Below are 12263 nucleotides of genomic sequence, written 5' to 3'. Positions count from 1 at the left end.
GCGTGGTCGCTGGATTTGGCTGATGTCCAGATCTGGCTTCTGCGGGCTTTTCCGTGACTCAACCCGTCGTCTCCGCGTGGTGCCTGCGGCGGCGTGGTGCTCATACCAGATCCTTCCCTTGTGGGTGGTGTTTGGCGTCCGATGCTCAGGCCCTCAGCAGCGACGGGAATGCCTGATGATGTTTGATGGTGTGGATGATGTCGTTGGTATGCGGGACTGCTAGATCTATCTGTTCTGGCCCCCACGGTGGCCCTGGTGTTGCTCTGCCTCCGGCTCTGGGTGGTGCTTGTAACAACAGCGGGTCTACACTAGCCTATCTATGGTGGTGCTCTGGTGGTGCGGTGGTGATGGCTTCTGCTTGGTCATGACGCGATGACTTCGTGGAAGGCGTGCGGGCTAGCGAAGGTGCAACACGTGAGGGTGTGGTGTTCGGAGGTGCTCCGGGCAAAAGCTTGTCGGGCTTTTGCCGGCCGATGGCATCGGCGTCCGTGGACGTCATTTCACCTCCTTGGAGGCGCCACCATGCAGTTCACTCCCTGCACACCTTCAGATCCAACTCTTCGGGTGAAAGCCGAAGGCCCGAACAGGTCAGGCGACGGCGTCTTCATCATCGCTTCCTCCTTGGGGGCGTCGCCTTGAAGAGCATTGGATCCCGATTGCATGCTCCATGGGCTGGACGCTCGCAGCATTGCAGTCGGCTGGTGTCCATCTGGCGATGTGGATGTTTGCGCGGCTTCTTGTGTGGCAACGATGGCGGCTTCGAGCGGTGTTGGCTTGCTGATGAGCCTTGGTAGTCGGTCTCTTCCAGCATGTTCGAGGGGTCGCTGTGCCTCACTTTGTCTTTCTGAAGTCGGAGCTGCTGAGGAGGGGCCCTTGCGATGACGATGACACGACACAGTGATCGGTTTTGTCGTTGGCTCAGCGCAGACCCAATGCTTTCCCCTGCAATGCTCGTCAACAGAGTCAGAGCTGTCTAGTCGCCGGCGCATGTGGCTGACTGTTTGGCATCGATGGGCATAGGCCTCGACGCTTGTTTACGGTGAGGGCTTCTTCGGTGGTTGTCAATGGTGGAGTCAGAGTCGCCCTCGTGGAGGTTGATGGCGATGATGACGGGCTGCAACCTTGACGAAGTTTTTCTCCTCCTGGTGCGTGTGCATTCTTGTGTGGGTGGCCAGGTTGCCCAGGGCACCTTGTTTTTGATGGTATGATGTGACGGTTTTCGTTTGGTTTTCCGTTAATTAACCGAGCAATTCTCTTCGATCTTTTTTAATGAATCGGGCTCTAAGGAACCGCGTTTCAAAATAATAATAATACATATATTTGATATTGTAGATGTTGATATGTTTAATGTAAATTTGGTCAAACATTACAGAGTTTGACTTGACAGAAATCTAATACGCGGAGTAAAAAAGACGAGAGGGAGTACGTGAGAAGAATGGACACGACAGCGAATAGCCTAAGAGTTGTGAGAGGCGAGTAGACGAGACGAAGGCCATCTTTTTTTCTCTAAACCCGTCGTAATTTTTTAAACATAATATAGAAGAGTCGGCACATCATCTTGAGATTGATTGTGGTTGCATACGCCTTTTCAGTAGACGGGGATGCCTCTTCCCACTGAAAGCACATCGTCGAAAGGCCTAAAATATGTCATTGTTAACCGAAGAGAGCATCTCTCGGCCATTGCACCGTTGCACTACATAGTAGCACGGTGCAAACAGTCAGATTTTTTTGTTTGGTACCATTGAAACCTATGAATCTATGTGCTTCCCTCTATTACCTCTTGGGACTAGCAGTGTAGCATCATCTGCTAACCACCTCATTTTTATTATTTGAAAGGATGTGTACAATGATCATCGTGCCACATCACATCTCTTATCATCGCTTGTGTGTTTACACGAAAACTACGCTTTTGCTATCCTTCGGTCACAAAATTTGGCTAGCCTAACAAATACTCCCTCCATTCCAAAATATTTGTCTTTTTAGATATTTTAACAAGTGACTACATATACGGAGAAAAATGAGTGAATCTACACTCTAAAATATGTCTATATACCTCCGTATTTGATAGTCCATTTGAAATCTCTAAAAAGACAAATATTTAGGAACGGAGGGAGTACATGATATTATCTGCATGGTAGGATCCTCTTCAGAGTTCCATCCTCTGCAGAAGAACATGTTGTTTGCAAGACCAGAGTACATATGGGGTATAACAAAGCTCAAGGTAATGCAACCATTGGTGATAAAATCAGTCTCACTCTTCGTGATAAGTCAACTACGTACAATGGTTTATCTGCATTATGAAAAGATAGGAAGGATATGTCAATTTTGTGGAGTAATGTTCCATTCCAATCAGAATTGTGGGATAAGAAATGATCTAATCATGGAGAGAATAAGGTGTGGGAAGTCAGTTAGTGAAATTCCTTTTATGCAATATGGAGAGAGGTTATTAGATCCTATGTATGTGCTTCAATCTATCAGCGCAACCAAGAAGGATAACTTTTCAGTTCTTAGCAGGTTTCAAAGAATGTTTAGCAAAGAAGATGGAAAAGAGAAAGAACTCATGGGGTATACCAAAGTTAACCTGAGGTCTAGCCAACTCATATGAGTCAACTATTTTCAGATGGAAGGCAACAACAATTGCAGTATATAGGAGTGCCATCAACAGTATCAATAAAACAACAAGGTGGTGGAGTAACTGAAGGGAACATTAAAACAACAAAGAAGCAATTTCAAGCCAACACAAGGAATAGGGAGTTTCCAAAAAGAGGAAAAGGGGAAAATCAGTTTAGATGCCGGCCAAAAGAAACGATGGACATGCTTCCATATACACCCAGAAGATAATACAGTTTAGTACAAGCTTTACATCAGCAACAAGAGTATGGTCAGACATAAGTCAACAGATTGCCCACAATTACACGTAAATAGCAGTTCAATCTAAGAAAAATGTAGAATAAACCGTACGTAAAGATCGTCTACCCAGGGTTGCGCATACTTCAGAGTCTCAATTACTAGCTGATTCGATGAATAGCCAAATGCAGGATATTCACTCTAAGAAATTCAGCCATGAGCAGAGCGTTAACCTAGAGGATGTTAGATGTGCATAGTCATTGTATATCCCCATTGTATAAGGGTTTTCCCGCACTTTACCACACATGTATATGTATTGGCCTTTGGCCCTCAGTGAACACTAGTTTCTCGTTATCCAACATGGTATTGGATGTAAGGTTAGACCCTGTCTACCGCTCTAGGATCGGCTCGTCGCCGGTTGTTCTCGACTGGATCTGACACTCCCCAACGATCTCCTCATCTTCACTCGTCGCTCGCCATCCTCGCCTGGACCCGCTGCCCCGTTCCTGCTGCCGCCACCTCCCTTGTCCACCAGTAAGGGCCGACAACATCTACCGACCGGCTGCCTCGCCTAGCCGCCGTTGCCTCTTGCCCCTACCGGGCGCCCCCAGCCCCTCTCCTGCTTCGGCCGCCCCCGACCCCTCCTCTATTGCTCCGGCCGGCTGCCGTGGCTCTCTTCCCCGTCTGCCCCTTCCTGTCTCAACCTCCGGCTGCCGTGGCTCTCTTTCTCGCTCGGGAGCTGTTGTTTCTGGATCCAGATCGGGTCCCCTTCGCTCGCTCGATCCCCTGCTCGGTCTCTGGCATCGTGAGTGGTTCTGCTCGATCCAGATTGGGCCTACAGTAGCAATTGACTTCAAAAAAGAAGAAAATAGAAAAAAACCTTATCGTGTCTTCTTCGGGCTATGTAGTTGTTCCTCGGTGCTCGGTGATCTTCGATGGCACTAACTATGCTGAGTTTGTGGGTTTCATGCGTATCCATATGCGCGGACTTCTGCTATGGGGCGTTCTCTCTGGCGAGGTCCCCTGTCCGCCATACCCTGTTGCTCCAGTGGCTCCTACCCCGCTGGCACCATAGGTTCTTGCTGTTGATGCTTCTCAGGCTTATCGAGATGCAGCCAAGGTTCTCAATGATACCGCGGTTGATGCTTATGATCAGTAGATGTGAGCTTATTCAGACGCTCTTTTTGCCTACCGAGATGCTCTATCTGCTTACACTCAGTGCTGCAATGATGATGCTTGTGCTGCCGCTGTTCTTACTGCCAGTGTTCTCCCTCAGTTTGCTTCGGAGTTCATGGGCCTCAGCACCGTTGCAGCAATGTGGTCTTTTCTCTGTCAGCGCTATCAGCACTCTGGTGATGCTCTCTACTTATCTGTGGTGCATCAAGAGCATGCTCTTCAGCAGGGCGACTCTTCTAATGACGAGTTCTACACACAGACATCTGCCATCTCCCACCAGCTTGAATCTCTTCAGTCAGTTGTTTGTGGAGTTTGCCGCTGCTGCCAGACTATGCGGTCCGACTTGGAGTTTCAGCGTGTCCATGAGTTCTTATCTCGCCTTCGCTCTGAGTTTGAGCCTCGACGTGCTCACTTACTTCTTGTGGCCGTGTTCCTATCTCGGAGGTCCTTGCTAAGCTTCATGCTGAGGAGACCCTCCTTCGTTCTGCTGGGTTGCTTGCGGCTCCTTCAGTGTTGGCTGCCTAAGCTCCTATGTTGTCTGCTCGTCTCACTGCTCCACCGCTCCTGCCCACACCTTCAAGGGGTGGGTCACATCCTTATGCTGAGAAGGGCCGGTCGCGCCATGACACCTTCTGTGACTACTGCTCCAGGCCAGGTCACCCAGAGTCTGATTTTCGCCATAAGCAGCGAAACCAGAGGCTCTCCTCTTCCAATGGTACTCCTGTGTCGTCATCGACTCACTAGGACATTGTGCTGCTCAAGCGCCTTCTGGCTTCCTCCAGTTCTTCATTGACGGGTTCTGCTGCTGTTGTGACTGCTTTCACCTCTTCATCACCGCTGACATCTACACCGTCAGGTACATCTTCATGGGTTCTGGACTCTAGAGCTTCCTTTCATATGTCTTCTGATTCTTCAGCGTTGTCTTCTCTTCCACCTCTTGATTCTCCTATTAATGTTCTTAGTGCTGATAGCACATCTCTTCCTGTTGCTAGTCGTGGTATTCTTTCTACTCCGCCCTTTTCTGTTCCTAGTGTTTCACATGTTCCTCGCCTTACCATGAACCTTTTTTCTACTGCCCAACTTACTGATACTGGTTGTCATCTCATTCTTGATACTGACTCTTGCTCCATTCAAGATCGTCTCACCAAGGCTTTGGTTGGTGCTAGTCCCCGGCGCCGTGAGTCAGAGGGCCTTTGGGAGGTTGACTGGATTTGTGTTCCTTCCGCTGCCATCACTTCTGTCAGCTCTCATGCTCTGGCTACCTCCTCGTCTGGGCCCTTCAAGCAACGGCATCATCGCTTTGCTCACATTAGTGGCTCCCGCTTGTCATCATTAGTGCGTCAGGGCCTCTTAGGGTCTGTCTCTGGAGATGTTTCTTTGCATTGTAATGGTTGTAGAGTTGGTAAACAGACCCATTTACCTTATCCTACTAGTGAGTCTGTATCTCAGCGTCCTTTTGACTTAGTTCATTCTGATGTCTGGGGTCCTGCTCCCTTTGATTTGAAAGGTGGTCATTGCTACTATATTTTGTTTCTTGATGATTTCTCTCACTACACTTGGCTCTACTTCATGAAATCTCATTATGAGGTTCTCTCTATATACAAACGATTGCTGCCATGGTTCACACCCAATTCTCCATGTCTATTCGCACTTTTCATGTTGACTCTGCTGGTTGCGTGGTTTTCTCGCGAAACAGGGTACTCTTGGCCAGTTCTCATGTCCTGGTGCCCATGCTCAGAATGGCATTGCAAAACATAAGCATCATCATCTACTTGAGATGGCTCGTGCGCTGATGATTGCCGCTTCCCTTCCACCCCACTTTTGGGCGGAAGTCGTTTCTGCATCAACCTATCTCATCAACATTCAGCCATCGACTGCCCTGCAGGATGGTATTCCTATGGAGTATCTCACTGGTCATTCTCCTGACTACTCAACTCTTCGTATGTTTGGATGTGTGTGCTATGTCCTTCTTGCCTCGCGAGAACGCACCAAACTGACTGCTCAGTTGGTTAGTGTGTTTTCCTTGGCTACAATGATGAGCACAAGGGCGATTGCTGTTGGAATCCTGTTGGTCGTCGCCTGCGCATTTCGTGTGATGTGACTTTTGACGAGTCTCGTTCTTACTACCCACGTACTTCTTCCTTGAGCTTCTCTGTGGATGATGTTTCTTTTCTTCTCCTTCTCGATGCACCCTGCTATGTGCCTCATGTTCAACCTCTCCCTCCGGCACCTCTCATTCATTCTCAGTCACCACCACCACTACCTTCCTCATCATCATCCCCATCCTCCTCCACCACCTCTCCACCATATCTCTAGTCCTTCGCCCTCTCTCACCATTTCGTCTCCACTATACTCATCGCCCTCGTATTGAGGATGATTCCTCTGACACGCCTTCCACCTCCAGCGCGCCTCCCTTCACGCCTACCCTGGTGCATTGCCTCCATGACCGGCCTCACCCCCCACCTGATCACTATTCTCCTGATCGGTGCGGTCTCTTTGTTATTGCTGAGCTCACTTAATATCGGACTGCCCTGACTCAGCCTGAATGGCAGCTTGCGATGGCCGAAGAGTTTGCTGCCCTTGAGCGATCTGGCACATGGGATCTGGTTTTCCTTCCTTTCGGTGTTCGTCCCATCACCTGCAAGTAGGTCTACAAGATTAAGACTCGCTCTGATGGTTCTCTTGAGCGCTACAAAGCTCGGCTTGTGACCTGTGGTTTTTAGCAGGAGCAGGGACACGATTATGATGAGACATTCGCTCTTGCGGCCCATATGACCATTGTCCACACTCTCCTTGTTGTGGCTTCTGTTCGTCATTGGTCTATCTCTCAACTTGATGTACAAAAAGCTTTTCTCAATGGTGAGTTCTGTGAGGAGGTTTATACGCAGCCACCACCAGGGTGTTATGCTCCTGATGGTATGGTCTATAGACTGATACATCTCCAACATATCTATAATTTATGAAGTATCCATGCCGTTATACTATCATTCTTGGGTGCTTTACAATCATTTTATAGCAACTTTATATCATCTTTTGGGACTAACCTGTTGACCCAGTGCCCAGTGCCAGTTGCTATTTTTTCCTTGTTTTTTACATCACAAGAAATCAATATCAAACGGGGTCCAAACACCGCGAAACTCCTGGAGGATTTTTATGGACCAGAACACTCAGGATGGGCAAGAGTAGCACCTGGGGGGGGGGGTGCCCCGAGGGGGTACAACCCACCAGGGCGCCTGGGCCCCCAGCGCGCCCAGGTGGGTTGTGCCCACCTCGTTGGCCTCCTGCACCCCGTCTTTATCCTATAAAATTCCAAATAGTCCAAAACCCTTTGGTGCAGCCCTATATTAGAAGTTCCATCATCTCTGTATGCACGAGATCCAATCTAGGCCCCCTTCCGGCACCCTGCTGGAGGGGGGAATCATCACCAGAGGCCATCTTTATCATCCCGACAGCCACCATGATGTGGAGGGAGTAGTCCACCCTCGGGGCTGAGGGTTTGTACCAGTAGCTATGTTTTCAATCTCTCTCTCACGCATTCTTGAGATGTCACGACCTTGATGTATCGCGGGCTTTGTTAATATAGTTGGATCATATGGTGTTTCCCCTCTCTATCTTGTTGTGAAGAATTGAGTTTTCCCCTTTGAGATTTCGTTAGATTGAATACTTTTATGGATTTGAGAACACTTGATATATGTCTTGCAATTGAATACTCGTAGTGACAATGGGGTATCGTATTGATTCACTTGATATATATTTTGGCACATAACTCGCGGATTCCATGACATTGGGGGAATCTATGCATAGGGGTTGTTGCACGTTCTTGTCTTTGTTTCTCCGGTAGAAATCTTGAGGCACTCTTTTTAGTTCTTTATGTTGGATTGAATCTTATAAATCTGAATGTGCTTTGGTGTTATTTTAGTACAAACTCTAGGATTGATCGAACGGAAAGAATAGCTTTGTGATATTTTAGTACGAACTCTTGAATAGATCGAACGCACATAATAGCTTTGAGGTGGTTTCGTACCCTACAAACAATTCGGTCTTATGTTCTCCGCTAGATAGGAACTTTGGAGTGATTCTTCATCGCACTTTGAGGGATGGTTATATGATCCAACTATGTTAGCATTGTTGAGGGATTGCACTAGTGAAAGTATGCACCCTAGGCCTCATTTCCATCATTACAATACCGTTTGTGCTCCGTCTTACTATTTATAACCTTGCTGTTTTTTATTGTTCGCACTAGAAAAACTCATATCTACTATCCATACTACACTTTTATCATCATCTCTTCGCCGAACTAGTGCACCTATACAATTTCCCATTGTATTGGGTGTGTTGGGGACATAAGTGATTTCTTGTATTTGATTGCAGGGTCGTTTGAGAGAGACCATCTTCATTCTACACCTCTCACGGATTGATAAACCTTAGGTCATCCATTTGAGGGAAAATTGCTACTGTCCTACAAAACTCTACGCTTGGAGGCCCAACACGTGTCTACAAGAATAAAGTTGCATAGTAGACATCAAGCAACTTTTCTGGCGCCGTTGTCGGGGAGGTGAGTGCATGAAGGTATATCTTTAGACCTTGCAATTGAATCTTTTAGTTTCTTGTTTTATCACTAGTTTGGTTTATAAAATAAAACTACAAAAAATGTAATTAAGGTTGCATCATATTATTGATCATCTCTATAATATGTTTCTTGAAAACGAAGGTTCAGAAAATTGTGTTCAATTGATAGAAGAAGAATTTAATAAAATGATTGGCATGAATGATGAGCATGATTGCAATGTTGTTAGTATGAATTCTTTGAATATCCATGAGGTTAATGATGATTGCACTAGCCATGATAGTGATGTCTCCTACAAGGATGTCAATTTTTGTGGAGTATATTGGGAGTGCACACGCACACCAAAAAGGGAAGATTGATTTTGTAAGAAGCATAAGTGTTTTGAAACAAAAAAGTTGCAAGAGAGGCTAGATGATTGTGCTGAAAGATTCAATATCTTTCACCATCCTTCTGAACTTTGCAATGAATGTGGTCATTTAAAGCTCCAATGCTATTTGTTTCATGATAAAATTGTGTCCAAAAATTGTGACAACTTGATTACCCTTGAGCATCATAAAGAGCTTAGTCTTCTTTTGGGGTATGAAGAAATGAAATGTATAACTAAGGATATTCCAAAATTTAATCTCAATAGAATTCTTGATTTTGATCTAGAGGAAATTTATATGTTTTGTGCGGTAAATTGCATTGAGAATCCTTATATTGCCAACTATCTAAAGACAAGAAAACAAATAGAGCATGAAGAGCGTACTAATGAAAGGGAAAATATTTCCCAATACCCTCCTAGTGTTTATTATGATGAATCATGTAACGAGGAGGAGCTTCCTATCCAATCAATCTCTTCAACAAGATGCTCGAAAAAATGATTAAACCCACACGTGAGATGGTAAAGAAGAAAAAGAAAAGAAGAAAAAGTAGAGGTAAAAACGTAACTCTCCCAAGTAATATTTCTCCTATCACCATTGTGCCTCAAGAAAGTGAATCAAATATGTTGATGGAGGATGATGATATTGAGTATGATTTTGTGATGCCTACTACTTATTGTGATGATTATGATTGGGAAGACAATGATGTCTCTTATGACCTTGAAGGTCTTTTTGGCACTTACTTGGAAGAATATGATAATAATCTTTGCTATACCATTGGTTCCATTCATGCTATTGATAAGAATGATTATGATGATATGCAAAACCACAAGCTTGGGGATGCTATGTTTGATGAGTATGAAATGTATGAAGATTTATTTGCTAAAAATAATGCTTGTCCCAAGCTTGGGGATGCTTTGCATAATGAATATGATCCTTCGATTCCTTCTACTCTCGATAAGAAAATTTATTATGATGATTGCATGCCTCCTATTTATGATGATTACAATAATGAAAGTGGGTTCGGAAGAGTGTTAACTCTAGGTAGTAGTGATCCCACTATTTTGGAGGGTGTTGAATCTTATTACAATATTGACGAAAGTGGATTTGGAGAGGTCATGAGTTATTTAGTGATACATCCACTACTTTGGAAGAGGTTTCAATTGACTATGACAATAATGTTGCTATCTATGATGATTATTATGATGACATGTATGCTATAGAGAGTAATAAATTAGCTATGCTTTTGGATCATGAAAAGAATGCTTTATGTGATGGTTATATGGATGAATCTATTCATGATGCTACTGAAAATTATTATGAGAGAGGAACTTATGATTCATGATGCTCTTGTTATGTTTCAATCTTTATCTTTTATGTGAGCATCATTGAAGTCATCATGCCTAGCTAAAAGGCATTAAAGAAAAGCGCTTGTTGGAAACCCAACACTTTCATCTACTGTTTTTGTGTGTTCACATTATTATGCCACTGTATTAATCTTGTTTTATTGTCTTTGTTTCAATAAAGTGCCAAGTAAAGACTTTGGGATCATGTTGGGTGATAGTTGATTTGATCTTGCTGAAAAACAGAAACTCTTGCGCTCACGAAAATAGCTCTCATTTTTAACAGATGAGTGCTTTTGAGTTGATTCTTTTTACAGAAGATTAATATACAAATTCTCAAGCGGTACAATTTTTTTTAATAATTTTTGGAGTAGAAGAAGTATTGTTTAATTACAGATTACTACAGACTGTTCTATTTTGGTAGATTCTGTTTTCAATGCATAGTTTGCTTGTTTGCTGGTTTCTATGGCTTATATTGCTCAATATAAATTGTGGAAATGATATGCTACAGTAGGCATTGTGTGGAAAAAATTATGAATCTTGTCTTTGATAGTACCAAAGTGAAATGGTTTACTCTTTATCATACTAACCTATCGCACAAAGTTCTGTTAAGTTTTGTGTGATTGAAGTTTTCAAGTTTTGGGTGAGATGTTGATATGAGGAGAATAAGGAGTGATGAGACCCTAATCTTGGAGATGCCCAAGGATCCCCCAAGGTAATATTCAAGGAAGATCCAAGCAACTAAGCTCGGGGATGCCCCGGAAGGCATCCCCTCTTTCGTCTCAAACATTATCGGTAACCTCATTTGGAGCTATGTTTTCATTCGTCACATGATATGTGTTTTGCTTGGAGCATCAATTTATTTTGTTAGGATTTTCTTGCTGTTTTTTATAATAATGTTTTGAATCTTTTATTTCAATAAAATTGGCAATGATAGCCTTTGCCATGATTATTTTGCAAGTATACATGTTGCTGTTTCAAAACAGAAAGTTTATCGATGTTGCAAAAATACCCCAGAAAAGTCAGAATATGAGAAATTGTTGAAACTTTTTGAAAAATAAGCTATGATAAATTTTTGAATGTGTAGTATTTTTCTCATAATTTTTGGAGTTAGGGAAGTACGATGAATCTCACATTCTTTATAGGAGTTAGGGAAGAATGATAAGGTTTTGCATATGTTTGCTTGTTTAATGATTCTATTTGAGGATAGGAGTATTAAATACGCAGAGGCATTTAGTATGCAATGTTGAATAATAATTTTAGTAATTTGCTCCATAGAATGATAAGGTTTTGCATTGATTTATACTAACTTATGTCACGAGTTCTTGTTGAGTTTAGTGTGGATGAAGCTTTTGAGATTTAGGAAAACCGTGACATGAGAAGAATTAAGGAGACACAAACACTCAAGCTTGGGGATGCCCAAGGCACCCCAAGATAATATTTCAAGAAGTCTCAAGCATCTAAACTTGGGAATGCCCCGGCTAGGCATCCCACATTTCTTCTTCAACAATTATCGGTTAGTATCGGTTGAGTCTAAGGTTTTGCTTCTTCACATGAGTTATGCTATTCTTAGAATGTAATTTTATTTTCATTTTGCTTGCTGTCATAAAAAAATACTTATACCTGAAAGTTTTTAAATAAAATAGAGTCCTCAAATAGGAGGCTTGGTAAGCGGCATTCACATCTCGTCAACGAAGCTCTTTTCTATGGATTTTCTCTAGTGCTTCACTTATATCCTATGAGTACATTGTTGAATGAATCGAATATCATGAAGTTGAAATTATATGTTCATATCATGCCTAGTAGTGGCTTCACATTGGGTTTAGAAAGTGAATGATTTTGAAGCTTGACAATCACAATATTGGTCATACAGGCAATTCACGAATAATTAGTATAAGGAAGAGAACTTTCACTTGCAAATACACTATCTTGGAAATCTTTTGTGATTGTGAGCCCCCATCAAAATAT

The sequence above is a fragment of the Triticum dicoccoides genome, chromosome 5B (assembly GCF_002162155.2).
Source record: "Triticum dicoccoides isolate Atlit2015 ecotype Zavitan chromosome 5B, WEW_v2.0, whole genome shotgun sequence".
NCBI classification, from domain to species: Eukaryota; Viridiplantae; Streptophyta; class Magnoliopsida; order Poales; family Poaceae; genus Triticum; species Triticum dicoccoides.
This window is presented reverse-complemented; position numbering follows the sequence as displayed.